Here is a 24,055-nt window from a genome sequence, read left to right on the forward strand (position 1 = left end):
TCTGCTCCTGAGATTCTCTCTTCCATCTCTTGTATTCTGTTGGTGAAGCTTGTATCTACAGCTCCTTGTCTCTTCTTTTGGTTTTCTATATCCAGGGTTGTTTCCATGTGTTCTTTCTTGATTGCTTCTATTTCCATTTTTAATTCCTTCAACTGTTTGATTGTGTTTTCCTGGAATTCTTTCAGGGATTTTTGCGATTCCTCTCTGTAGGCTTTTACTTGTTTATTAATGTTTTCCTGTGCTTCCCTAAGTGTGTTCAGGTCTTTCCTGAAGTCCTCCAGCATCATGATCAAATATGATTTTGAAACTAGATCTTGCTTTTCTGGTGTGTTTGGATATTCCATGTTTGTTTTGGTGGGAGAATTGGGCTCCGATTATGGCATGTAGTCTTGGTTTCTGTTGCTTGGGTTCCTGCGCTTGCCTCTCGCCATCAGATTATCTCTAGTGTTACTTTGTTCTGCTATTTCTGACAGTGGCTAGACTGTCCTATAAGCCTGTGTGTCAGGAGTGCTGTATACCTGTTTTCCTCTCTTTCAGTCAGTTATGGGGACAGAGTGTTCTGCTTTCGGGCGTGTAGTTTTTCCTCTCTACAGGTCTTCAGCTGTTCCTGTGGGCCTGTGTCTTGAGTTCACCAGGCAGCTTTCTTGCAGCAGAAAATTTGGTCTTACCTGTGGTCCCGAGGCTCAGGTTTGCTCGTGGGGTGCTGCCCAGGGGCTCTCTGCAGCGGCAGCAACCAGGAAGACCTGTGCCGCTCCTTCCGGGAGCTTCAGTGCACCTGGGTTCCAGATGGTCTTTGGCTTTTTCCTCTGGCGTCCGAGATGTGTGTGCAGGGAGCAGTCTCTTCTGGTTTCCCAGGCCTGTCTGCCTCTCTGAAGGTTTAGCTCTCCCTCCCACGGGATTTGGGTGCAGAGAACTGTTTATCCGGTCTGTTTCCTTCAGGGTCCGGCGGTGTCTCCGGCAGGGGTCCTGCCGCTCCTGGGCCCTCCCCCACGGGAGCCCAGAGGCCTTATACAGTTTCCTCTTGGGCCAGGGATGTGGGCAGGGGTGAGCAGTGTTGGTGGTCTCTTCCGCTCTGCAGCCTCAGGAGTGCCCACCTGACCAGGCGGTTGGGTCCTAAATCCTTTTTCTTAACTCTTAATCCTCTCTCCCTGAGTGAGCGCTTGATCTCTCCTATGAAAGAAGCCTCCTAAATCCATACCTTCCCCATGGCAATTAGACGACAATTATTCAACCGGTCCTTACCTCCCTCTTCAACGACGCACGAGCGATAGGGCCTGAAGAGTCCTCGATTCCCACTGCAGCTCTCTTATCTCCGTCGTCCTGTAGTCGGCCTTGCTTCGGGGTCCCTGTGTTCGGGCGCCACTTGTCCCTGCCAGCGGGGACCCAGTTATTCAGGGTCCCAAAGAGGCTTTCTACCTGTGGGCCAAAATGGGGGTGAAGAGAAGGAGACCAAGCAAAAGTTCTTTTGTCAAGGTCTCGTTTATTGGGGTGAATGTTACAGCTTTTAAGGCTTTCAGGTAGGGGGAGTGTCCTTTGTGAAACACAGAGGAGGGGGAGGTGCAGATACAGGCAGTGATAGCTGGAGGCAAAGAGGTCAGGCAGTAGACGATGAGGTCAGGCGGTGGAGACACTGGGTGTTGATTCAGGAGGTAACAGGTATCTTCTAAGGGAGCTGAGGCATCCCTTGAATGTTATCTTCCTGTGCCGTAAATTCATGGGAGAGGCTTTCATTCAACAATCTTAAGACTTATGGCAGTCATCTTAGGGGTGAATATCTGTGGCCAAGCAGCCCAAAGTCACCTAGCCACTTTGAGCCATGCAGTCAAAAAGCGGCTAGGCCCAAATCCAATACGGCTCCGTGCACTTAGCCATTTGAGATTCCTTTATTGAGAATGTTCTTTAGATCCATACCCCATTCTTTTTTTTTTTAAATAGCAGTTAGTTTTATTAAGTACTTTGTAAACTGAGACTAATACACTGACATTCGAGGAAACCACTTCTTCACATTGCCTCACCATCTCGGCATAGGTTATGCCAAGTGCCAGAACTTGTCATAAGTAGTGGGTGAAGGTGGGGACAGAGCCTTCCACCTTCGGAAAGTCATGTTCATGTCACAATACACCTGGTTTAGATGGAGCACCAAAATTCCAGAGGACATCCTACCCACTTTCTCAATCGCCTTTCCCCATGAGGTCCCTGACAGACTTTTCCACCAATCAAATCCGAGATATTCCAAACCCCAATATTTCTATTCAGTCGAGTGCAACGGGGTAGACATGGAAGGCACCTCACCCCAATTTACAACTTTAGGACTAAACAGCGTTGAGTAGGGTAGGTGAATGACAGCCAAAATCAAGCAACGATTTTCAGGGAAGCTTCAACAGATATGTTAAGAATGACATTTGAATTCAAACCCAGAAGAATTGCTCCTGGGAGAGACTGAGGTCTTAGCCAATATAAGAAAGGGTTGGGAATGACCTTTTAGACACTGCTCTGTCAGAATGCTTTGGCCAAATAGTCTGGGTCTGCTGAACCAGATATCCTGAGCGCCAGGCAGCTGGCTTGTGGGCAGCTCCGTCACAGAGAGCTCTCCAGTGTGCTGTAGTTGTCTTTAAAGCTCTTCAGTTCGAGGAAGTGCTTAGGGCGTTTGCTCTTCTGACTGGAGGACAGATACGTGACCTGAATGGTTTTTGGCGACATTTCAGACGACTCAGTTAGGTCTTTAGCTGCTGACTGGTGTTGACTCTGAGAGCGCTCAATTCGTGCTTTGACCACAGTGACCAGCTCACTCAAGGCCTCCTGATAACACAAGTACTCGCTCTGGCCAAAGACCCCTGTCCCATTGCGAGCTGTCTCATATCCGTCCAGGAGGGTATCAGTGAGGGTCTTTGGAACACCCTTAAAAGGAGTGCTAGTGTTCCGCAGATCTAGCAAGTAGTAATTCTTACCCATTAAAGAACAGAGGTGCCGGCCTTCAGCGTGAAATGGGATCTCAGAGGCACGGATGGCATCTAGAGCTTTCATCCTGTACAGATAGTTGTAGTAACTTTGATCCCCCTGGGTTTTCAGCTGTAGTAGTCTGGTATCATCATCTGCAAGGAGCTGCGCTTCATACTTGATATCCTGAACTCTGGATAGCTGAATATCGATCTCCTCTTTTAAGTCCTTCGGGGCATTGTGTCCCACAGGGGCATGAGGTCCCCTACTAGATTTCAATGCAAAGCGCATGATTTGTTTCTTCACAAAAATAAACAGCAGTACGAATACCAGGCTCCCGTACGCCATCACAAGAACGACATTCACTCCGGACAGCCAGTTACTACTAGACGCCATTGCCTTTCTCTCCGGGAACACCTGCTAGAATAGTCATACCGCACTCAGCAGAAGCCAGGGCACCTAGGTTCCCTGGAGCTCTCCGGCCATTTCCATTTGGTTTTAGGTAAACAAACAAACAAACAAACAAAAAAACAAGACTAGAGTCCATCAGAAAACATGGCGAGTGGGGGGTGCTATGCTATTGGTGTTCTGTACAGGAAGCTGTCTCCTGGGCCAATGACTCAAGGCTATTCTCTACTTTCTCTACTGTCAGTAGTGTGTCTGCTTTACTGTTGATGCCTTCGATGTACTTGGACTTGAGTTTTGTGCAAGGTGATGTAGATCTATTCTTCTACATGCAGACATCCAGTGAGACCACCACCATTTGTTGAAGATGCTTTCGTTTTTCCAGTGTATATTTCAGGCTTCTTTATAAAAAAAAAAAAATTGGGTGCCCGTAGGTACGTGGATTTACAACTGTTTCTTTGATAAGATTTCACTGATCAACCTTTCTGTTTTTTATGGCAATACTATATGTTTTTTGTTACTACAGCTCGGTAGTATGGTTTGAAATCAGAAATGGTAATATCTCCAGAAATTCTTTTTATTGTTCAGGATTAGTTTAGTTATCCTGTTTTTGTTTGCATTTCCATATGGAGTTGAGTATTGTTTTTTCAAGGTCTGTAAAGAACTCTTAAGTTTAGGAAAGTTTTCTTCTATGATTTTGTTGAAGATATTTTTTAGGCCTTTGAACTGGAAATCTTCTCCTATGATTCACATCATTCTTAGGTTTGATCTTTTCATAGTGTCCCATATTTTCTCTATGTATTGTGTCAGGGATTTTTTAGATTTAGCATTTTCTTTGACTGATGTATTTATTTCTCCTATTATATGTTCAACACCTGAGATGCTCTCTTTTATCTGTTGGGGGATAGTTGCTTTTCCTTTACCTAGATTTTCCATTTCCAGAATTCCCTCAGTTTGTATTTTCTTTTTTACTTCTATTTCCATTTTCAGTTCTTGAAGAGTTTTATTTGTTTCCTTCAACTGTTTGTTTCTTGGCTTTCTCGACATTCTTTAAGGGATTTATTGATTTCTTCATTAAGGACCTCTATCATCTTTATAAAGTTGGCTTGGGAGAGAGGATAGAGAGTTTATAGATGGGAAACCGGGAAAAGGGATACCATTTGTAATGTTAATAAAAAATATCCAATAAAAAAGATTGTTTTCTTGTGCATCAGCTGTGTCTGAAGTTTCGGCACTTTCTGGGTTCCAGTGGGGATATATTGTCCTGGCTGTTGTTGATTGTGTTCATATGCTGGCCTCTAGGGATTCGGGTTTGGAGTGGTTATGAGTCTAGGTGCCAATTTCTGAGTTTGTCTTTGTTGATGGGTATTTTGTTGCTTGGTTTCTGTCTCCTTTCTGGTTTTCTGGTCATTGTGGCCTGGGGTTCTGGTGGCTAGTAGCGAGTGTCTTTCTGAGTTGGGGGATTGGTTTCTGGTGGCTAGTGTAGCCATTGATTCAGCAGGGATCTTTGTCAGAGTTGGGGGGATTGAGACATGGTGATGAGGAGGGGAGGGAGAATTGCAACTAGTGTGTGTAGGACACTGAGAGAGTGGAGGACGTCCATGGGTGGGTCGTCTATGTACAGTTCTGGTGCCTGTGTCTGTTGTTCTGACAAACACAGCCTTCTCTGAGAGAGTAGAAACATTCTGTAAGCAGATGGACAGCCTATCTGTTCTTCTGGCTGCTGTGTCCTGCTCCTCAGCAGCAGATAGCTGCCCAAGGTGAGCACGTCAAAAAAATCTGTCAATGCAAAAAAACAAACAAAACAAAACAAAACAAAACAAAACAAAACACCAAAAACACAGCTCTCATCTTAAAGGGAGCCATTCTGTGTGACTATGGCCTGGAAACACAGATTTGGATCACCCCAAATCATACGTTCCAAAGTGGAAACAATTTCATTAAGTTTTTATAATTTTATAGAACAAAAAATAATAAATCAAGGCAAGTTTAAAATACATTGGTGGCTATGTCAGAGAGGGTATTAGAGGGGAGCTATTCTTAGCTTTTGGTTTGGTGGAAGCTGGTGGTCTTATAAGCTAAGAGATTCTAAAAGGTGCCTTTTCCTATTGGTCACAGTATGCTAGTTCTGACACCTAAGTGGACAAGGGCTTGAACTAACCAAAAATAAGGTAACCCGTCTTTTAGACCAGCAACATCTCAATTTCTCCACAGTACGGAAATTCTAATCAGCCAATTGGTCTCCATAGACACAGGCTCCCTGCAGGAGTTTTTATTCAAACATTTCTACATGCGCAGATCAGTAAGGTCAACTGGCTGACCATTCTACAAGTCTTGAAATTTGAAAAAGGTAAATGAATGATACATCCCAAGCCCAAGAGTAAGATCTATGTACCCGGCAACCACATGCAGACTCCTTGTAAAATCCCTGCAGCAGCTCGCATTTCTTCCTCTGCTCATCGATGCCTGAGGATGAAAGCCTTCCATTAATACTCGGGATGCCTTTTACAGTTTGGTGCATGTCAGTTCATTCGACTATGTGTGCGTGTTCCATTGTCTAAACAGCCTTTGGCTGCTCAGACACAGGGACCAGAGCTTGTCATTAAAGTGTGTCTCAAATGACATATTCTTTAGCAGCAGTAAGGCTCATTATAAATATTCTTGATCAGACCAATTTATCCTATATTTTCTTTAATTTTATATTTGTAACACCCTGCCATTTCCTAAATCATTCAAATACACTGTGCTGGTTAATAAAAAAAAAAGTCTGAATGTTCAAAGTTGACAAAATATGAGTGAGAAGCTATGTACAACATACAGATGTGTACGCTTTTAGGGGTTATTTTTCATTTCTTTGTGTTCTGAGAACAAGTGCCAAATGGCCTTAAGACACTGTAGGGCTGTCTACAGTTCATTTTCCTGTCGATATGCTGAGACAAAAATTCCCCCCTGAAAGGGGCCTCCAGCCCTGCCCATCAGGAAGTCAGCTACCTGTGACCAGAAGGCCTGAGTAAATTCTTGCTAGAAACAGGTGTTAACTCACCCTAGCTTGTTAAGAGCCTCTAGGGCCTCAACCTTTGGGAAATAAAGAGACAGCCTGTGTGGGGTCCTGTCTCCCTGTCTCCTCCCCCACAAAGCCATTTGTTACTGGAGATACACCCCCTCCAGGAATCTTTCAACGCTTTTCAAATTGTGGGCACACACAATGCACCTGACCTTGTTCAAAGACCCGGGCTGCACTGCCCCAGGCAAAGAGTAAAGAAATACAGAGGGGAACAAAAAAAATCCTACATCTTTCCAGGCCTTTTCACTGTGTTGTAGGGAAAGGCTCCTGTCTGTCAACGAAAACACTTATTAGTTCTCCTTATTTTTTTTTCTCCACTAAATTAACTAATGCACACCATCAGCTGTTCCTGACATAGCAATAGGCAACCTGCCTTTGATAAGATGCAGACGGTGGGAAAAATGCAAAACTTTGCCACCCCTCTATTTTAAGTCATTTATTTACCTTTGAGGAGAAAGTTCTTTGTGCCCTTCACTGAATAAGGCATGGACTTAGCTTTATTTCACAGTAAGGCTAAAACCCATCTCGGGGTGGCATTTGCTCAAAAGGAACAGATGTCTGTAGGGTTTTTCTCATCTTGGTGGGGGTTGCTGGTACAAGGTGTGACATCTGCAGAAGAAATACAGGCAAGCATTTAGCCAGGCCAGCGCTTACTGGAAAAAAAATAGAGGAAATCTTGCTGGAAGACATGGGACTCTCCCTTCCTGACAATACCTACATATTAATTATAGCAGGAGAAAAGGGGAGCAAACCCATGTGAGGTCACCACACACGTGCAATTCCTGGCTTAGAGTGCTCAGGACTACCATCAAAGGAACATATGGTACCCATGTGTCTATGTGAGAAAGCAAGGGATAGGGAATTAAATGAACTTTGGGGAGCGATTAAAAGTTATTCCTGTGCTCTGGTTTTCCTTTTGAGTCTCAACTTAGGCACAAAAGAGACAGAGTAGGGAGCCTCTTCATCCCATAACCCCTATGAGATGGACTTAAGCAGAGAGATGTTAAGAACATTGGAATCAGGGGGGTAGAACATGAGGAAAGGCTTTAATATCCCCCATCAACCACAAGTGAGTCCTCAAAAGCGAAGTGCTCTAATGAACAAGTATGAGAGCTCTTACTTTGGTTGAATATATTTGCTGAAACATTTGATTCTTAAAAACGGGACACTGTGAATGGTAAACGGCTGGGTCTGACATAAGAGAACTATGGGAGTCGGATGTGTTTAGTGAAGTCTCTGATCCTATGATTCAGGACAGATAAGAGGGAGATATACAGAACAGATTGAATTGTGTCCCCTCACACATAAGTTGGAGTCTTGGCCTCTGATATTTCAGAGTGTGATGTCTCTTGAACACAGTTCATAATGAGTTATAATGAGACCATACTGGCTTAAGTTGGGCTTTAGTCAATGACTACTGCCCTGAAGAGAAAACAGAGGAGACAATAAGACATACAGGAAGGGCACTGTGTAACACCAAGGACAGGATCAGAATGTGGTCCTACCAGTGGAGGAATAACCAAGATATCTAAGAAGGAACTCACCCTCAAAGTCCTCTCGAAGGATACATTCATTTCAGACTTTCATCCTCCACAACATGAGAGAAAAAAAGTTTCTGTTCTTTCATTTGTGGCTGCTAACACAAAGACAAACGTGTGTTAGGCTTCTGATAACCGATTTAGAATACAGATTTTTTTTTCCAGTGAGCTAGCTGCCTGTGCTTAAATGTTAACCCTTTGGAAGAACTAGATGGGCAGTATCTGGGGCAGAGGAAGCTGTCGTATTAGCACAAATATGTGATCTTTACAAAGAGCTCCATGTATAACTGTATTTAGACAATCAGGGCAATTACATTCAGTTAACAGGAACAGGGTCCAGGAAATCAGAAGACAAAGGACTCTTGATAATGAAAACAGGTCAGCAGAAACTTTTAGGTTGTTACAATGATTGGAAAATTAATGTGACGAAATGTATGCAAATGAAAATGCAGAGTTAGATGAAAGATGGAAAAGAAAAGGCAAGAAAATTAAGGAAACTATTATCTTTCTAAAATTTGAGCAGGCATCCCTGTAGTGAAAAACAGAATGTAGGTGACAAGAAGGTTTCAAACCGGCCACCAAACTGAAACGTATCTTTTGCTATAAGAACAAATCATAATGAGTGAAAAGAATAGATAACAAGGCCCATTCCTGCATGGTTTTGAGATGTATTCTCTTTTGTTGACATTTCTATGAAAAGACAGAACGTAGTAGTTTTCCTTGAACAAGTCCGTTCAGGCCGTGGTGACAGTAGGTGGGTGGCTGGTGAACCCAATCACAAAGGCAGTCTGCCTGAGGTCTTCTACCTGTTTCTCCTCCCCTAAGGAGGGAGGAAGCTGTAGGAGGGTCAGTCATGACAGCGACAGCTTGACTCACCATCCTGAGGACCATGGCTCGAACCTTTACCAAAAATGTCGGACAGCAAAAAAAAAAAAAAAGCAGGACACATTTGTTTAATGAAAGTGCTCTGTGCCACAAGGCCCTCAGCATGATGATTCAAAGACCCAGGGAAGCCCGGCTACTTTTATTCTTAGATTTAGTAAAGAACAAACAGCTGCACTTAACTAAAGGGTAGGCCCAGAGGGGAACTGGCAAGGCCTGGCTGGCCAGATTCTGCTTGGCTTCCTGGTGTGAAGCAAGCCCCCCTTCTAGAGTGAGAGGCTAAAGCCTGCTCTGACACAGAGGGGCAGGGAAAGTTATGGTAGTGTCTTTTATGGGTTTTATGACTTGCTTGGGGGGACAGTGTTGTAGAGTTTGTATGGCTTGCCCCACAAAGGAGAATTACAGCTTTGTGGCTTGGTTTGTGAGAGAATGAGGGGCAGGATGAGGTCAGACCAACATTAGTTCTTAGGCCTTCCAGTGCCCTTTGAGACAAGCAGCCTCACAGAGCTCACGGGTTGTAGGTCGCAGCAGTGGCAGTGTCCTCTAAGTGATGACAGTTCCACCCCTCCACTCGGATGCCTCCGCTAAAGCCAAGGGAAGCAGAGACAATCCATCACCAGCTAGCCTTGTTCAGTCCCTCCATTTCTGTATGGATTGTCAGGGGAATAAGTCCAAAGCAGGTGGAGACAGGGGTTGACCTGCCAAGCCTCTTGTCTGCTACACTGTAATTGCTGTACTGAACGCAGACTAAGAATTGCTAGTTCAGTTTCTGGAGGCTTCATTATGCTTAAAAAATTTTTGTTAATGCTTTTTATAACCACAGCCCCATAACCCCCCATGGCCCAAGACAGCTGGTTTTATTTCAGGACCTAAAGTTTGTAAAAAAAAAATTTGCTTTGTTACTGTGTTTGTGTGACATAGTGTCCTTTCTATATATCCTTCTCAAATAATGACTTTTCAAACATGTTCAGCCACAAGCTCATGGCCTCTTACCTGCTCTTCCAATTACTGAGAAAAGTTGCCTGTTCCATGGCACCTTGTCCCAACCAGTTGGAGACTTAGTGAGTGAAGAAGCTAGTCACTCTCTGGCAGGAAGGCTAGATTGTGTCAATATCCCCAATTTTCCCTCACTCAGATCTGATCCATATCCCCTTCCCCCAAAACATCACACAGGTCCCATGGAGGACTACCCTGTGCTCTTAAGGGCTGAGCCAGCTCTCTAGCCCCTTGGCATAAATTATTTAAGTCTTTCTCTGACAAAATTCTACTGGTTGACATGGATCTCTTTGCAACAGGCCAGGTTATAGAATTTTGTCAGATTCAGGTCTCAGCACCCACATGATGGCTCTTAAATGAAACTCCTGTTCCAGGGAATTAGCATGGCCTTTGTGGGCACAGGTATACACACGGTGCATGCACATACATGTAGGCAAGACATCCTACATGTTTATAAAATAAAACACATAAAATAAAACAACGTGAACTGAAAGTTAAAGTAAAAACCCCTGTAAATGATGGATGCACACTAGGAGATAGTCATAAGTTTATAGTAGATGGTTTATTCTTTATGAGCCAGTTTTATTCCCACCAACCCTATCCTGACATGTTTTTATTATTAAGTTGCAGACACCGCTGTTGCTATTATTACTACTACTCCTTGCGCTACATTAAAAATATATTGTTTCCTTACTAACTAATGAGCTGAAGGAAACCTTTGACATGGATGCATTTTGTATCTGAAGGAGGTCACGCTTTTCAACCTCTGTGCTATTAGAACCGGCTTTCCTATAGATAACCCTGGATTTTTACTTATATGTTTTATCTGGGTGTCGTTGTAAAATTATAAAAAATAAAGGGCTGTATTTTCCCCCCGACTAGATCTGGCACCGCAGTGCCCCAAGATATCTGGTAACACACATCCCAATTCCGTTGCAGCCCAGATTCTCTGCTGCCACACACACTCCCAAACTCAAATCGCCACAAGAAAGAACACACAACACAATAACCTGATCCAAATGATAAAATATAATGGCCCACCTAAACATACAAAGCTCTATACATATCCATCCCTTAAGAATATTCATAATAACCTGTAAATACACAGAGTGGAATCTTTTTTTTTTTTCCGGAGCTGAGGACCGAAGCCAGGGCCTTGCGCTTGCTAGGCAAGCGCTCTACCACTGAGCTAAATCCCCAACCCCCAGCGTGGAATCTTAACGTCAGCCTCCGCGTTCTCAGCAGCTTCTCCTCCGTCTCCTCCTCTTCCCTCAAACTTTTGTCCCACCCATCCTTCCTTCTCGTCCAATGACAGGCCTCGTTCTATCTTGCACCTGCCTTCACCTGTATGACAATCCTACATCTGGGCTGCCCTTAACTTTGGCCAGGCCTCCGGGTCATGTTTTTATGACTTACCTAACCCCATGGTGGCATCTCCTGCAGCTTCTTTATTGTCATCTTTATTTACCAATCAGAAATAATGTGAAGGCAGGGTGACTTAGCTAGTGTCTACCCGCGGACTCTCTCATCTCGGAGGTAACCAGTCTTGGAGGCCCAATACTAGCACTGGAATACAAGCAGCAGCAGGGTAATCCACTACAGTCATGGTCCTCACGTTTGTTAGGTGTGCCAAAGGTTTTATAAATGGAAACGTCTCCTCCTGCGGGAAGTCCAGGGAAAGAATGGTATTAAAGGCAGAAAGAAAGAAGACATCTGCAGGGGTGGCTTTACTTTAAAAGGTCCCACCCTAACATACCTACGTAAGTGAGACAAGAGATCGAGTTCCTGTCCTCCTCGTGTTCACGTGAATCCTATTGAATTTCTCTCTTCCCCACTATTTGTAGCTTTTGTTTCTGTCGGTGAGAGATCCAACAGGAATATTGTTTAATGTTTTCTGTCCATCAGAATTATGTCTTTTGAAGTCTGATCTTCAGTGTCTTATAAATATTGTCTGGCTTTCAGCAGTCATAGTTCAAGGGGTAAATTTGATCCTAGCTACTCCATCTCCTCTGGAAGCAGAATTCCACTAGCGCCCATCTAATGAGTTGCTTAATGGCTTGTTATAAATACCTTTTGCATGAGTGTATTCTATAGTAAAATAAGTTAGGTGTTTAATCTCTTGAGCATACCTTCTGAGAACTTCCAAATTCCCCATGTCAACACTCTCATATTTCATGTTTACTTGTTAGGATATTTGATCAATGATTTTGCCCCTCGCTAGGCTGAAAGCTTTATAAGACATGATGATATCAACTATACTTTTCTGTTGCTCATTATTTTTCGAGTGTATAGTAGATAAATTTGGTTTGATTCATAGTTAGTAAACGAACCTGTGATGTCAGCAAAATTTACTGCTAGTTGCACAGAATTTCAGGAAACTTTATTACTTCCAAATTTGATTATTCTGCTTATTTTCATAGCATCCATCCTCTCTATTGGTCAGAGATAATAGTGGCAAAGAGACACCTTTGTGTTAGATTGGCAGGATTTTGCCTAGGTCCAAGGACAAAAGAGAAATGACTTGCTGCTGGGATCCCGGAAGCTGGACTCTAGAAACCTGTGCCATCCGAGGCCTTTCCAAAAAACGAGATCTATACCCTACTGTACTGGCTGCTTTTGTGTGTCAAGTTGACACAAGCTGGAGTTATCACAGAGAAAGGAGCCTCAGTTGAGGAAATGCCTCTCTATGAGATCCAGCTGTAAGGCATTTTCTCAACTAGTGATCAATGGGGGGGGGGGAGTCCATTTTACATTGTGTCATCCCTAGGCTGGTGGTCTTAGGTTCTATATGAAATCAAGCTGAGCAAGTCAGGGGAAGCAAGCCAGTAAGTAACATGTCTCCATGGCCTCTGCATCAGCTCCTGCTTCTTGCCCTGTGTGAGTTCCAGTCCTGACTTCCTTTGGTGATGAACAGCAACGTGAATGTGTAAGCTGAATAAACCCTTTCCTCCCCAACTTGCTTCTTGGTCATGATGTTTGTACAGGAATAGAAACCCTGACTAAGACACTACATAGAAGGTACTGAGAAGCAATACATGCCAGAGAGCTATAGAAGCCTTTTTAAGCATCCTGTAATCCCTTGGTGGGAAAAGGGAGAAGAAATAGAATGTTATGGCCAGGTACAGCATAGAGTATTAAATGTAAGATTATATACTGTTATGCACTCTAATGACCACTAGAAAAACCTATGAACAAGTAAATGCCTATTGGTTCTGTCCTGTTTAGCATGGGAGAGAAAAGTATGGTCCCGGAATTGATTAATATAAGAGTATGGAATTATATTGGTTTCAGTCTTAGCATTGGGATGCATGTCTGGTAGAACTGTGCTCTCTAAAGTTCATCCCCTGAGAAACATCAAGTTAAGCAGACTTGCCTTCAGAAGAAGCCTATGGACAAGAAAAGTTGAACTGAGTAGACGAACTGCAATGTGAAGAGTACCTCCTGGATATGATTTTAGCCTCACCATCTTCAAATTGGGAAATTAAAGAACAAAACAAGCAGATGTGGATGCCCAACTTGGGAAACCAAGTCTCTGGCAGCTCCCCTCACTTTGTCCTAGACTTTCCAATTCTAGATGTAACACGGACAATTAACTGTGCCTATGGACCTAGTCAAATGTCTTTTCTTCAGAGAACACCCACATCCTACCCTACTGCCCATTTTTAAATCATAAATGTTAGTAGCTGACTTTCCTGTGCTTGCGAACACTGAATTATATAACCACTGTTCTCTTTTGGGTTCTCGTCACAGTTTTTTCACAAAGTATGAGCATTTTAGAGCCTGGACTTGGTGGTTTCAAGGCAGGTTTTGTAAAGCACAGACTGACTGGAATGGGTAACTATGTGGGTTAGGAGTGTTTTTCGTTTGTTTATTTGTTGTTGTTGTTGTTGTTTTGACTTCCTGTCACCTTGATATAAGCTACGATACTCTGGGAAGAGGGAACCTTGATTGAGAAGATTCCTCCATTGGATTAGCCCAAAGATAAGTAAGTCTATTGGGGCATTTCTTGATTCACAACTGACATAGGAGGGCTCAGGCCAGCAATGGGTGGTGATACCCCTAGTCAGGTGTATATAAGAAAGCAAACTGAATTAGCTATGGAAAACAAGCCAGTAAGAGCACTGCTGCATCGACTCTGTTTCAGTTCCTGTCTCCAGGTTCCTGCCAGCACTTCACGATAGATTGTAGGGTGCGAACGAAATAAACCCTTTCATGCCCCAGTTGCTTTTGGTTAGTGTTTTATAATAGCAATACCAGGCAAACTGGAATGGTAGCTTGCGACATTACTCATAGATTAGAAAGCACCACAAGATGAAACTTTAAAGCATCCTTGGAAAGCAAGTAGTCTTGTTTCCAAGAGCGCGTATTTTTCCCAGCGAAGATCTGGGCTCTTGGATTCCTTCGTTTTTTAACCCAGTAGAGAAAAGCACTATTGATCCCAGCATTGGTGTATCCAAGGTCATGGAACTATGCGAGTTTCAGCTCTTGAGATTGGGACGGATGTCTGTTGGGATGGGGCTCTTAAAGCCCATCCCCCACGAAATACACCACGTTAAACACAAAATTACTTCCACGAGAGCTAAAGAAACTGTGCGAGTGAAGAATGCAGTGAGTCTTGGGCTTGATGAGGAGAAAAAAGTTGATTTTGAGTCCAGTTTGGTTTTTTTCCCCCTTTCTTCAACCAACCCATAGTTAGTCACTTGCATGATAGTGTAATTACCATAGCGTCTGTTTCTTTTTAATAATTTCACACACGAATACAACGTGTTTTTAAAAAAATTCTGTACAAGTACTTAAAGAATTCAGATTCACTTTTTTAACTCTTGTTCCCTTTCATCTTCTGACGAGCCCCTTCTTCTATCCAACTGGCCCCTAACTCCTAGCTCATGTCTTTTGTTTGGGGGCCCAGAGTTGAACCAGTGTTGCTGACATAAGCAGAGATACCAGGTTATTTAGTTTGGGCAACTTATCAGTGAAATGACCCCACCTCTCCATTAACTATCAATAACCGTTCAAGGAGGATACTAGCCTCTCCACCACCCAAGACAGATTGCTGTAGGCCTGTTCTTGTATAGGTTTTTTGTAGGTAAACACTGCTTCCGTGAGATCATGATCATAACAGTCACATTATATCTAGAAGATGTCATTGCCCAGTACTGAGTTCCACTTTCTGTCTCTTACATTCTCTCTCGCCCTCCACGACGCCCCCCAGATCTTGAAAGGGGTGATGTAGCTATTTCTGAGCAGTCAAGAGTTACTTATTCTTAGCACTTTGATCAGTCTTGAGTCTCTGTACTAGCTGCCAGCCACTCACCAAGGCTGAGAGAGCCCGTTTAGTATATCATTATACACAAAAATATTTAGAAGGCATTTTGAAAACATGCCAATTTAATGAAACAACCATAATAGATTCCTCCATTCAGCCTGTACCACCATAGCTGTGGTCTTTTGACCAGGCTTACATACCAGACAAGAGTTCTTCCTGCTGAGCAGGCTTCAACTCTGATCAGAAAGAAATCAGTTGCCCCCATAACAGCTATGCCGCTATTGAACCAGTGATCATATCACTTCCGGCTGTCAGTATTGTAGAGGCAGAGTATACAAACAGGTGACATTACTTGGTGACTTTCCCCGCAGCACACTGTACAGAATATTTTGGCACTATGAATGTTTAACTTCTGTGATTTAAAAAAGAATATTTAAAAAATTATTTCATTTATGCTTATGTGTTTGTGTCTGTGTGAGTGAATGCTGCATATATTTAAGTGCCCATGTAGTTCACCTGGAGTGAGTTATAAGTAACTGGGAGCCCTCTGACAGTTTCTAGGAACTGACACTGAGTCTTGAGGAAGGGAAGCAAGCATTCTTAACCCCTGAGCCATCTTTTCAGCACAAACACGAACACATATGGGGGTTAGAATACAACCACTGGGGTTCATTCTCTACCCCCTCCCATGGCTTCTGATAACCCAGGCCATCAGACTTGGCAGTAAGTGCCTTTATTCACTGGGTCATCTCGCCAGTCCAGCTTCTGTCTTATACTCACTCACAGAGTGCTAAGCTTGCCACTCATATAATTTATGTTGAAAATTGTCTTTTCTTGTTTCATTTGTTGGTGGTAGTTATAAGAAGCCATACACTAAGAAGGGGCTGAGACCAAGACATGATTGCTTTACAATGTTCATTCTGGACACAAATATAGAGGAGCGAAGCTTTATATATAAGTCTCAAAAACTATCTTACTTTATTGAACCCACCTAACCAACTCCATACTGGGTGATCCTATCTTGGCACTCTATAGCCAGCAGTTTGCCCCAATCAATCTTCACTAATTTCAGCAGCAAAGATTAATTGTCAGCCCAAGGTACTCGGTCTTATACTGCTTTATGCATTTATAGCAGACAACCCGAGACTAAGTAGAATGAACAGAGATTTCTTTCTTTTTTAAAGTTTAGGTGCTAGAAAGTCCAAGATGAAGAAGTTGGTGTCTGGTGAAAGTCTTCAAATTGTGTCATCCCATGCAAATGTGACAAAGGCAGAAAGGCTGGTACAGGAAGTAGGAAAGGAGACACGATGCTCTCCCTTTATAGCAGACTCATTCTATGAGGGTTAGAGCACAGGTGGTCTGGCCACATTCTGAAGAACCCCAATTTTTAAGAATTAAGGATTAGTTCTATTACACTAGAGAGATTATTTTTATCATGTACTTTGTATGTGGGGAGCACATTTGAACCACACTATTGTCTCTCTGTTCTCTGATCAAGGATATTTTTTTCTGGTGGAATTGTAGGCATCAGTGATGATGGGATGACAGGAATCTAATGTCATGAAATTTTGCCTACTTTACTCTCCTTGGTTTTGGGTAAAGGGGAAAGATTGAGGGGTAATTCAACCAATCCTTCATTATCTCCAGTACAGAGAAGACTTGGAAAAATAAAGGTAGGTGCTTTTAGGCTTCTCTGCAGTCTTTCTTTGCAATGCCCTGTTTAGTTTACATATGTCTAGCCACATCTTTCCACTTTTCTCCCCTTCCTCCCAAATATTTTTATTGTCAATGTTTACTAGGAAATGTGTATTTATGTGAAGAATTACAAGGGAAAGCACATGAAGGAAGGAGTCTGTGTGTTCAAGTTTGTTTTCTGTTGCCATGATAAAATATAGACTAAAAGGTAACATGGGGATGAAAGGGTTTATTTCCGCTTACAACTTACAGGCAGTCACGGAGGGAAGTCAGGGCAGGAGCTCAACTCAGAAACATGGCAGGAATAGAGTCAGAGACCCTGAAGAAATGTAGCTCTACTGGCTTGCTTCTTTTAGCTTTCTCAGTCTGCTTCCTTTAAAAAAGTACACACACACACACACACACACACAGAGAGAGAGAGAGAGAGAGAGAGAGAGAGAGAGAGAGAGAGAGAGAGAGAGAGAGAGAAGAGGGCATCAGACCCATTACAGATGGTTGTGAAACATTACGTGGTTGTTGGGAATTGAACTCAGGACCTCTGGAAGAACAGTCGGTGCTCTTCACCACTGTTCATCTCTCCATCTCTTCAGCCTCCAGTGTGCTTTCTTATATAACTCAGGATCACCTTCCCAGGGGTGGCACTGCCCACAGTGTGCTGGGTCCTCCCTTATCAATCACTAATCAAGAAACTCTCTACAGCCTTCCTTCCTGCCTATCTAATGGAGTTATTTTACAATTGAGGTCCCCACTTCCAAGAAGACTGTACCTTGTGTAAAGTTGACATAAAATTAACCAGCACATTGTTCTTATGCAGAAAATGTTCTCTGAGAGAAACAAAATATAAAGTAAGGCCTTACGGTATCTGAGGTGGGTCTCTGCCTAGCGCCAGGATCACTGTTTCCCAGTAGAAAACTGGTGGAGAAAATTGAGTTTCTGTAAAAAATTGCACTGCAGCAGTTCAGCTGTAAATGATTTTTTAAAAGTTACTTGACTGTGCAAACTGGCTAGAGCAGAAATATTTTAATGATATTTCAAGAGCTTAATGTCAACCATCAGTGTCCAATAAAGGAAAATTACTTTTACTGATACATCTGGAAATAAGATGATTTTTTTTTCCCGAGCCCGAATCTCTCAAGCTTTGCATAAAATCTGGAGTTTTTATTCGTACTCTGTGCCTATTCCATAAACTTCTTATATTTGATAGAGATAAAGAAGATACATTAGGCATGACTTGTTGCATAGAAAAAAATGAGCAAAATGTTAATACACATTAAATTTATTGTTTGCCTATTGAGGGAAAAAAGGAAGCAAATAATTTATTTAAGAGAAACGACTTCCCTTAAAGAAAGGGCAATATTTTAATAAGGAGAAAGGGGCAGGGGAATATTTTTTGAGATGGAAGCACTGTCTCTGGGATGAAAGATGTAGTGTGCCAAAGTAGCTACTTTGAAGGGGACACACTGAATCTGAATATAACATTTTGTTCTGTTCCCGGAAAATCCTAACTCTGTCTTCATTTGTATCTGTTTATGCATCTAACTGATATTTATTGCATATCTACTCTGTGAGGCAGCATCACAGGAAGCACTGGTAATATCTCTGTGAATAGATAAGCATAGACTGAGTGGAATTTTCAAGCAATTAACTCATGCATTCATATATTAGGTAAATCGAAGTTTACCTCTATGCCAGTGACGTGAAACCCATAATAACGGTCAGAACAATAGCATCATGTAACCTTAGGTTATCAGAACCCAGAGTGCCTCAGTAAGCGTGAGACATTTTGAGGCCTTTATTTTGCATCTCTGCTACTCTTCGTTTCCTTCTTTTTTAGGTCTCTCTCTCTCTCTCTCTCTCTCTCTCCCCTCCTCTCCCTCCCTCCCTCCCTCCTTCTCTCTCTCCTCTCCTCTCCTCTCCCCTCCTCCTCCTCCTCCTCCTCCTCCTTCTTCTCTCTCTCTCTCTCTCTCTCTCTCTCTCTCTCTCTCTCTCTCTCTCGGAGAAAACAATATTTCCATTTACAAGTGGCTACCAATTGGAGATAACTTCTAGATTAGGAATGCTGTCCTTTGTCAACTTTTCCTTTCAGCTTTAGGACCCCATTCGGTCTGTCAGACCAATGCAGGCCCACATATGCATGCTGCCACAGTCTCTGTATGTCTTAGTCACTGTCCTACTGCTGTGAAGAAGACACCGTCACCATGGCAACTCTTATAAAGGAAAACATTTAATTGGGGTGGGCTTACAGGTTCATAGGTTTAGTCCATTATCCCCATGGGAAGAAGCAGACAGACACGGTACTGGAGAAGGAGCCAAGAGCTCTACATCTGGATAGGCAGGTGTCAGGAAGGAAGAGTGAGCCACTGGGCCTGGCTTGAGCCTCTGAAACATCAACTCAGCCCCAGTGACACACTTCCTCCTGCAAGTCCACACCCACTCCAATAAGGCCATGTGTTCTAACCCTTTCAAATGATGCCACTCCCTATGAGTCTGTGGCGGCCATTTCCATTCAAACTACCAGACTGTGAGTTCATACATAAGCCAGCCCTGTTAGGTCTAGAAGGCCTTGATTCTCTTGTATCCTCCATCCTCTCTGGCTGTTACATTCTTTTCTCCTCTTCTTTCCAAGAGTTCCCTGAACCAACCCTGAGGGGAGGGATTGGATGAAGACTTCCCTTTCAAGGCTGAGTGTTCCAACGTCTTTCAGTCTCCGAGTATCGTCTGGCTGTGAACAGACAGTATTTGTATTTGTTCCGATCTGTTGTGGGAGGAAGCTTCTCTGGTGATGGCTGAGTAAGGCATCGCTGATCTATGAGTATAGTTAGGGGTCATTTTATTGCCACGTTCCTTTGGCTGAGTTAATCTATTTGGTTTTATCCTAGGTCCCTGGCATATTTAGTTCTTGGCCACCCAAGCAGTGTTGGGTATGGGTTCCATCTCATGAAGCAGGCTTTAACCTGAATCACATAGACTGATGGGTTGCATCCACAAACTTTGTGCCACTACTGAACCAGTGAGGTTTTCACTCGTCTACATCGAAGGATTTTTAGCTGAGTTGGTGTTCACTTTTATTCTTTGGCGTTATGCAGAGTGATTTCTAGTACCATGAGTACTACTAATATGTAGTGCTAACAGGGCTTCGTAGGCTTCTTCGTGTTTAATGAGTTTGTGTAGGTGTTGTCTTCAACAGTAGGATCTTACTGTCAGTTTTTGGAGAGCCACCAATAGTGGCAATCATACAAGGGACATGTAAGTGTCACTCATCAGCGCTTGGCGTGATTGGTTGTTGAGTTTTCCTGTCTTTCCTACAGTTGTGCTAACAAGTGTGTAGAGTATCTCATGTGGTTTTAATTAGCATTTCACTAACGATACTGAGACTTCTTTGCTGTGCCTCTTAGCATCTGTATGTTTTTACCCATTTACTATAATTGATTGCTTAGTTTCTTGTTGTTGAGTTCTTAGAGCTCTTTGCATCTTGGCTACCAAGCCAACGTCAGGGGTAACTTGCAAGGAGTTTCTCCAAATCTATATTTGCCTTTTCATTCTCTTAACGGGGGTAATGTTTATAAAAGAAAAATGGCTTGAGATGGACAAAGTCCAATTAATTTTTGGGGGGTTATTTTTATTTGTTCTTCGATTTTCAAATTTCAACCCTTCGATTTTTTTATGTTGAAAGTAAAATTTGTTTGAAAAAAAAAACCAGAAGAAAAAGTAAAGAATAATTTCCTTTAGACTACCTACACATAATACATCACCTCTATCTCCTAAATATGACTCAAATTAGGAAGATATCAGAGAATATATGCAGGGAGAACTAAGAGTGTAGAAACACAAGGGAAGGCTCTGATGATAATGTTAACATAGAACTGAGGTCCATGGACACTAATGTGTTAACACATGAGGTATGGTGCATCTGGGATATGTATTTAAACTTTATTTCTCCCACTTATTTATGTTAACATTTTCTCTGATCACCCACTGTGAGCCAAGCCCTGTTGTCTACATGGATGTACCCAGAAGCACATGACGAAAGACAGAAGTGTCAATAAATAAATACACTAACACAACTCACTACAAACTGGGACAGACACATGTTCAGAGCAAACCTGGCCTCTTTCTGTAGATAGAGTGGTTTCATCATCCTTATCTCTGAAAGTATTTGTTTGTGTGAATACTTGATTTAAAGTCTGTCTCTCTCTTGGCGTGCTCCAGGAGAATAAATACGATATATATCTCCTTCATTTTGCCTGGCACATAGCAGGATCTGGATTAACAATCATTGACTAAATAAAGTGCTCGTGCTGAAAGCATAGTGAGAAGCAGGGACTAATTCTGCCCCTGGTAGTTTTGATTAAGGGGGTGACATCGGAAATGAATCTTGGAACAGAGATAGGAACTCGCTGTCAGGGAGGACAAGAAGAGGAGTGTTCCACAATTCTGTGATGTCTTAGACATAGGTAGGTGACTGCCCATCCTGCCTTGGGGAATGTGGGCCGGTGGGAGGTCAGCATAAAAGCCTGGCTCACACAGGGACAGTATGGCAGTTAGAGGGAGTCAGAAAGAGATGGTAGGAGGGTGGCCCACTAGGGAGAACGGGTTAAGCTGTTATAGAGTTCTGATCAGACAAGTTGAGGGTCCCAGTGGCAGTTGAGGTGTTGAGAAAGGACTGATCATACGGCTGTTCTACAATCATGATTATGATTATGATTATTGATGGTAAGCTATAAATAAAGCACAGAATTGAAGGATTTAGAATGTTTAGCTTCTCTGATGCCTGAGGGGCAAGGGATGTTGATAGTTGTCATATCAGCTTCCCCCATACTATATTTTAATTAAAAAGTACAATAAAATATAAAGGATAAAACAAAACTCATCCATCATTCCAATACAGAAAAGACAATCTGCTGTTTTAAATGTATGATCTTTATTTATTCTAAAATACATTTAAAATTAGTCTATGGATTTCATGTCTACCCTTCTAGCTTTTTTTTTCTTTCTTTTTTTTTTTCGGAGCCGGGGACCGAACCCAGGGCCTTGCGCTTACTAGGCAAGCGCTCTACCACTGAGCTAAATCCCCAACTACCCTTCTAGCTTTATGAACTGCTATAATATATAGATCAATGACAATGGTAACTTCTTTTCCTCATTCCTCTTGTTTTTGTTTGTATGGTTTAGTTTCAAGGCAGCATCTTCGTCTCCTTTTCCTCTTCTTGTTTTTTGTTTCTATGATTTAGTTTTGAGACAGCATCTTCTTATGTAGCCTGGCTAGCCAAGATCTTACCATGTACAAGTTGGCTTTGAACTCATGATGGTCTTTCAATCTCTGCCCTTGAGTGGTAGAGATACCAGGTCTAGTCTGGACATTATTTAGAATCCAAATACTAATGTTTTCCTTAATGTATACTATATACTAAATTAATTGACTAATTTTTGTGGTGATGTGCATTAAACCAGGCTTCTTTAGTTCTATTATTAACTAAAACCACAGCCTTAAATATTTTTTCCCAATCAGGGAAACTAGATTTATAGTAATGAACTTCTTCCTCTTCCTCTTCTCCTCCTCCTCCTCCTCCTCCTCCTCTTCCTCCTCTTCCTCCTCCTTTTTTCTTCTTCTTTTACTTGTTTTACTTTTGAGAAAGGACCTGTTGTATCTCAGGCTGGTCTTGAGTACACTGTAGCTGTCTTCAGTTACACCAGAAGAGGGCATTGAATCCTATTACAGATGGTTGTGAGCCACCATGAGGTTGCTGGCAATTAAACTCAGGACCTCTAGAAGAGCAGTCAGTGCACTTAACTGCTGAGCTATCTCTCCAGCCCCACAAGTGACCTTCCAAAACTGGAAGTTTTGTTCCAGCAGGTGTCAATACCCTGACATGCCGACATTAAATGCATAATCTAATCAGCAGGTGTAACCTGCCCACATACTAAGAGCAACAGGTAGGTTCACCTTGATTAGTTCATAAAATACACATTCCAAACGCTGAGCCCCCTGGGAAGCCCAAGACAGCAGCATCTCCTTGTTTGCCAAAAGATTATATAAAGGCACACATTATTTTCATGGACTTGAACTCCGAGCCTGGCTGTAAGTTTGCACAAGATGTGCTAGAGCATAAACTGATTAAGAAAGATGTCGAGGCTTTGAAGCTGATGATCAAAAAACACCAAAAGGTGCAGTTGGGGGCAAGACAGGAAGATGCTATATAAAAAGTATGTTTTTATGTTGGGAGAGAGTATGTTATGGGGAAGGATAGAGGAAGGGGGTTTTAGAGGAGGCCTAAAATAGTTCCAGAAACAGTGCTCAAGAGGACTGAGGAAGACATAGTATGGGCCCAAGGTGTCAGTGACACACTGTCTTGGGGCGGGGAGGGGGCGGGGGGCGGAGGGGGGCAGTCCTACAGGCCAGGTGGTGCAGACAGACCAGGCAGAGGCCAGGGGGAAGCTGGTCCTGAGCTTCCAGCCAAAGGGTGCATCCACGCAGTCTACCTTGGTCACCCCAGTTCCCCATTATCTCTTGGAACCAGATGAGGAGGAGCAGCAGTAGTTCCCTGGTTGAGAAATCCATGAGTTATTAAACACAATTCTCAAGGAAGAGAAAGAGGAGAGAGGGAAGGAGGAGGGAAGGAGGGGGAGGAGATGGAAAGAGGGGGGAAGGGAGGGAGGGAGGAGGGAGGGAAATTGAGAGATGGGAAAGGGAGTGAGGGTAAGGGAGAGGGAGAGGAAGGGGAGAGAAGGGGAGGGAAAGAAAGGGGAGGAGAGGAGAGGAGAGGAGAGGAGAGGAGAGGAGAGGAGAGGAGAGGAGAGGAGAGGAGAGGAGAGGAGAGGAGAGGAGAGGAGAGGAGAAAATTGGGCAAGTCAAGTCGGGTTGAGGTGTCTGTGTTGGGTGTTATTTAGAGAAAGGGATTGACAAGGTAGCAATTTGCTCAGGGTTTTCATCCAATCCCCAACATTTCCCGTGTCCAAATTCAAGTCCTGTCTGCCCGCTTTCCACCCGCTTTCCAGATCAGCGCCTGTATTCTTGTAATTTGGATTTGGAGGCCACTCTTAAAGCCCAGTGAGTTTCACCCCAGAGGATCGCTGGGAGTGAGATTTGGTCTGGGCGTTGTCACTCAGCGCTGCTCGGGACGCGTAGCATAGCTGCTGGCCGAAGTGAGCTGCGCAGCTAGCGCTGAGCAGAGGGTTGCGCTCAGGAAGGGACCTGCAACCTGAGCAAACAGATCGCCGTGGATGCTCCGTGGGAACCGGCTTCCCGGACAGGTCCCGAGTCCCCCCCTTTTC

General features: G+C 43.2%; 1 protein-coding gene and 1 pseudogene across 1 annotated transcript in view; one reads left to right on the top strand and one right to left on the bottom strand.

Moving 5' to 3' along the window:
- Positions 1-2,577: 2,577 nt before the first annotated feature.
- Positions 2,578-3,350, bottom strand: Ns5atp4-ps3 (NS5A transactivated protein 4, pseudogene 3; annotated as a pseudogene).
- Positions 3,351-23,845: 20,495 nt separating this feature from the next.
- The window catches only part of Lypd6 (Ly6/Plaur domain containing 6), a 145,610-nt gene continuing 145,400 nt past the window's right edge, over positions 23,846-24,055 (top strand). Inside the window, exon 1 of the mRNA XM_087654373.1 lies at positions 23,846-24,034. The gene's annotated coding sequence lies outside the window, so the exon portion shown is untranslated. The remainder of the gene's footprint in view (positions 24,035-24,055) is intronic.

This window comes from Rattus norvegicus, chromosome 3 (assembly GCF_021556685.1).
Source record: "Rattus norvegicus strain SHRSP/BbbUtx chromosome 3, alternate assembly SHRSP_T2T, whole genome shotgun sequence".
In the NCBI taxonomy this organism is placed as follows: Eukaryota; Metazoa; Chordata; class Mammalia; order Rodentia; family Muridae; genus Rattus; species Rattus norvegicus.